Below are 5,378 nucleotides of genomic sequence, written 5' to 3'. Positions count from 1 at the left end.
CATAGAAGTTGTTCGAAAACATTTGTGGCCATTTGACGGATGTTGAAAAATAACATGCTTTCAAACGGGCACTTCTGGCCTACGGAGCACCCTCAGTTGAGTATGGTCTATTTTTAGACATCCTTAAAATGACCCCAGCTTTTGTAAGCAGGTGGGAAAAGATCATGGTACACATGCATGTCTGGTTTGTACGACTTTCGACACCGCATGTAGGTTGCGACATGTCCGAACATTTATCGGCCTTTTTTAACTGAGGAAACAATAGAAAATGCAAAACTTGTCGAAAACCCAAAAAACTTGGTATGGTGCATTACATTGGTCTTACAAGGTTGTGAAAAATTTGGGGACATTTAAGGGATGTCAAGAAACGAGGTGCTCCCAAATGGACCCTTCTAGCCTACCCAAGCACTCTCCGTTGAACATGATATTTTGTTTAGAAATGACGCATGACCACAACTTCTGCAAGCAGGTGGGAATGCACATGTTAGGCATCCATGCCTGGCTTGAATGACTTCTGACATCGTATGCATGTTGCTACATGTTAACCAGAAAATACAAAACTTGTAAAAAAACAAAAAACTTAGCAAGGTGACTTGAATTGGTCGTGCAAGGCCATGTAAAAAAAAGGTCATTTCAAGGATGTTGAGAAACAACGTGCTCCCATATGGGGCATTTTGGCCTACACGAACATCATGCGTTCAATACGGTCCTTTTTCGAACATCCTTGAAATGACCTCATTTTTCTCAAGCAGGTGGGCATGCCCTCAGTAGGCATCTATGTCAGGTTTGGATGAATTCTAACACCGTTTGCATGTTGCCACACGTTTGGACATTTATCAACCTTTGCTCACAAGAAAAACTCCAGAAAGTGCAAAATTGTCGAAAACTTGAACAATTTGGCATGGTTCGTTGAATTGGTCATATGAGGCCATGGAAAAAAATGGGGCATGTCGAAAAACAATGTGCTCTCATGTTATAAAACAACTAAGCTGCTTGCGCCTTGCTGGGCCGGCCCAGTAGCGCAAACTCCTGTGACTGGCGTATACTTTCCAGCAACGACCCGGAAGTGGGTACAATTTGTCAAAATATTACCCTTTATATGTTTAGTAGAGAGGGTTGTATCGAAAAGGGGCTTGTTTGAGTATTATATTTCAAGCATTACGTTGAGAGCTATGCTCTTTGTGCTGAGGGAACGCTTCCTCCTTTCCTATAGCTTGCATGCTTAAGATCTTCCTCAAGCAGCAGCATGACATCTAAATCATTGAAGGGTAAATTATTTCATATTCGTAAAACAAATACTCTGTGCAATAGATTTGATTTTACCAAAAGGACCATGCACTACAAAACTGATATTATAAACTCATACATCATCTCATGAGAAGACCAAAAAGAGTAAAAATTCCTTAGACCATGGACAGGCTACAAAGTGCAAGCACAATTCGTTGTAGATTTTCCGAGGCTAGTTCTTCACAAAGGTGCTTAGCACGTCTAAGTAGTTGGGGAAGGTCTTGTGGGAGGTCCCTGATGGTGACCAGCACCTCGGTGCAGGCCAGCAGGGAGAAGGCCATGGCCATCCGGCGGTTGTCATAGGTGTCGATCGCCGTCCCGTTCAGGTCTTCCTCGATGGCGTGATGATGCACTAGGCTTGGTCTTCCTCGATTGGTGCTCCCGGTCATAGGGCATAGGAACGACAGGTCAAATGAAATGCCGAGGGGTGTTACTACCTTCGTTAGCTCAGTCCAGATGGCACCCATTCACACGTTTTCCTTCACTCTCCGAGAGGTAACTACAAAACAGAATGAACAAGTCTCAAGACCAAAATTTGCAAAAGAAACCAACAAACATGTAAGAAGGTTATTACTGGCCTCAGGGGCGAAACCATAGCGAACGGTCGGAGGAGGCATTGTGGCATCAACAATCTGATTATCAATGGTGCGCGGTCTTCGGACCAAGTTGTTATTATGGATCACGTGCGGGACTTCTTCTCTGCTTTGCTTGGGGCGAAACCTCCTTCGGGCTTCTCGATCTCCCCTTCTCTCTGGAACATGGGTTTAAAAGTTTCGGCCGAGGACAACGCCTCGTTGATGATCCCCCTATCTGATCAGGAAATCTGGGACATTGTTAACTCTGCTAACCCGAATGCGGCATCCGGGCCTGACAGCTTTTCTATCCCTTTCTTCCGAAAATTCTGGCATCAGTTAAAGCAGCTGGTTTGCAGTGTCATACAGGGCTTTTGCCTTGGTTACATCGATATCTCCCGCTTGAACTACGCCGTAATTACTCTGATTCCCAAGGTCAAGGGGGCTGAATTAATCTCTCAATTTCGTCCTATTGCTCTGATTAATAATTTTGCCAAATTCCCGGCTAAGGGCTTTGCTAACCGCCTTTCTCCTGTTGCTCATAGAGTTATTAGCCCCTTCCAATCTGTTTTCATTAAGGGCCGTTTTATTTTAGATGGTATTCTTTCCTTGCACGAAATTGTGCATGACCTGCACTCTCGGAGCTCTAAAGCGATTATTCTTAAGTTAGATTTTGAGAAAGCATACGACTCAGTCAGTTGGTCTTTTCTGAAGCAGGTCCTGCTCGTGAAAGGTTTTGATGGAGCTTACGTGCATCGTATCATGCAGTTGGTCACTGGGGGCCACACTGCCGTGTCGGTGAATGGGCATATTAGTAAATTTTTTGCCAATGGCAGGGGTCTTCGTCAAGGGGATCCTACTTCCCCTATTCTTTTTAACTTTGTGGCCGATGCCTTTTCCTATATCCTCACGAGGGCGGCTCAATGAGGTCACATTAGTCCGGTGGTCTCTCATCTAATTCCGGAAGGGGTTTCTCACCTCCAGTATGCCGACGATACGATCATTATGGTTGAGCTGAATGATGCGTGTATTGCCAATTTGAAATTCATCCTTCTTTGCTTTGAAGCGGTCTCTGGCTTGAAGATTAACTTCTCCAAGAGTGAGGTTCTAGTTACTGGTGTTGATGATGCGGAAGCCTTGCGTGTGGCCAGGCTTCTTAACTGCTCTTTAGGTTCCTTTCCATTCAAATATTTGGGCCTCCCAATTTCCCCTCTTAAACTTCTTGTTAAGGACATTGCCCCGGCTGTCGCTAAAGTGGGGAACAGGGTCCTTCCTTGGTGCGGCAGATACAATACTAACGCTGGCAAGGTGGCCTTAATCAACTCCTGCCTTTCATCCCTTCCTATGTTCCTTATGGGCTTTTATCTCCTATCGGCTGGCACCCACGCTGGCTTTGACAAACACAGAGGTGCATTTTATTGGAATGCGGCGCATAATAAGCGGAAATACGGACTAGTCAAGTGGCAGCTTATGTGCCGGCCTAAGAACCTTGGGGGTTAGGCATTATTAATACGTTGGTGATGAACAAATGCTTATTAATTAAGTGGTGGTGGAAAATTATGACTACTGGGCCGATTCTCTTTGGTACTCTATCATCAAGGCCAAGTATTTCCCTCAATCTAGCCCCTTGTTTGCTTCTGCTAGACGAGGGTCTCAATTCTGGAAGAACCTTGTCAAAGTCAGACCAATTTTTTTGGAGCATGTTAAATTTATCGTGGGCAATGGTAGGTCTGTTCGTTTTTGGCGGGATTGGTGGTGTGGAGATGCTCCTCTGGCTGCTCAGTTCCCGGTTTTGTTTTCTTACTGTCCTAAGCTGGACATCTCCATCGCGGAGGTGGCGGATAATAATTGGGACCTGGCTTTTCGCCGCTCCCTGTCTCCTGAAGAGTTGGAGGATTGGCAAAGTCTTTCTGCCCTCTTCCCTGTGCTCTCCGAGGCTCCGGATTCTGTTGTTTGGCCTCATTCGTCTTCTGGCAGATTTTTGGTCAAGTCACTTTACTCTAGGCTAATCGGAGGTACCCCCTCGAATAGATTCTCTAATATCTAGAAGTCCAAAGTGCCTCCTAAGATTAAGATATTTCTTTGGCAAGCTTTCAGACGCCGGCTTTCTGTGGCTGACCAGATTCGCAAGCGCAATGGTCCGGGATCGGAATTTTGTCACCTCTGTGGTGCTTTGGAAAACACGAATCATATCTTTTTCCATTGTGTCCTGGCCAAGTTCGTTTGGAGTTGTGTCAGTTCATGGCTTCAGGTCTCTTGGAATCCCTCGTCCTTCTCTGAGCTTAGGACCCTAGCCAAGGTTCTGGTTGGGGTCACCAAGAGGGTGTTCTGGGTTGGCTTGGGTGCCTTATGTTGGGCTCTTTGGACTATTAGGAACAAATTTACTATTGAACATATCTTTCCATCTAAACCTGCTGACGTTCTTTTCAAATCTTGTATCATATTGCAGCAGTGGAGATTATTGACTAAAGAAGACGATCGGGATGCCCTGGACGTGCTCATCGCCAAAATTCGGGCTTCGGCATCCTTCTTCTCAGGGCTGGGCCCAAACGGATGATCTTTGCCGCGGTGGTTCTGTCTCTTTGGTGGTAGTCTTCTTTCCCCCTCCGGCCTGCGCGCCGTGTATGGCTGGGTGCCATGTATCGCTCTGAAACTTCTTTCGCCTGCTCCAGGCTTTCGTTCGCTGGACTCGCGGTGTTTCGCTAACTGTTTGGGTTATTCAGGTCTGTGACGCTGCCATGTGGCTTTATTTATAAAGTCGGGCCAAAGCCTTTCCTCTAAAAAAAGAAGGTTATTACTACACAAAATAACCTATCCCGACACATAATACTTTCCAGTCCTCTATCCCCAAGTGGATACTACGGAGTAATCCCTTCATCACGACATCCTCGAAGGAGGAAGCATTCACAGTCATCTCTACTCCTAATGTCTCAGTTGGTAGGTCGCGTTCCGGGTTTTATTTTCGTCCCACCTCATCCGGTATTTTTTGGTACTTCTTTGGTACTTCTTTTTTCGTCCCACCTCCCACTTCGTCCGGTTTAATTTCGTTGGTTATTTTTCGCCGGGTAATTTTTCGTCTCGCCTCTCTACCTCTCCCACCGATTATTTTATCGTTGCCTCGTCCCATTACTCCCATCCGAGACGCTCCTCTCTTCCCTCTCCTATGCGCTCGATCCCCTCTCACGCCTAGGGTTCCTAGAGATTGCGTCGCCACCGCTTGGCTCCGCCTCTCCCTTCCCTCCCCCCACCTCCAGCCACACCCGTCCGACTACCTGCCGGATCCCGCGCCGCCACGCCTGCATCACTCCGGTCTTCTCCCACAACGCGCGCATCGCAACGGCGCTCGCGCCCACGCGGTCTCCTCCATGACCTCGGCGTGCTCCCGTCCTAGCCATCTTTGCCGTCGGGATCACTGCCGCGTACGCCCTCGACGCGATGAGGCTTCGGCAGGGAGCCTTCTCGCCAATTTTCCCTGCCCAGGATGCCAAGATCCGCCAACTAATCTCCTCGGCAAGCTTG

The 5,378-nt window shown here is 47.2% G+C and overlaps 1 long non-coding RNA gene across 1 annotated transcript; it reads left to right on the top strand.

Annotated features, from left to right (window-relative positions):
- Positions 1-293: 293 nt before the first annotated feature.
- LOC125524026 lies at positions 294-4,703 on the top strand. Its single transcript, XR_007290513.1, has 2 exons — positions 294-1,853; positions 4,650-4,703. It is a non-coding gene; the product is annotated as an uncharacterized LOC125524026 (long non-coding RNA).
- The last annotated feature ends 675 nt before the right edge of the window (positions 4,704-5,378 follow it).

This window comes from Triticum urartu, chromosome 7 (assembly GCF_003073215.2).
Source record: "Triticum urartu cultivar G1812 chromosome 7, Tu2.1, whole genome shotgun sequence".
NCBI lineage: Eukaryota > Viridiplantae > Streptophyta > Magnoliopsida > Poales > Poaceae > Triticum > Triticum urartu.
Note: the sequence above shows the minus strand (reverse complement) of the source record. Positions and strands in the feature narration are given on the sequence as shown.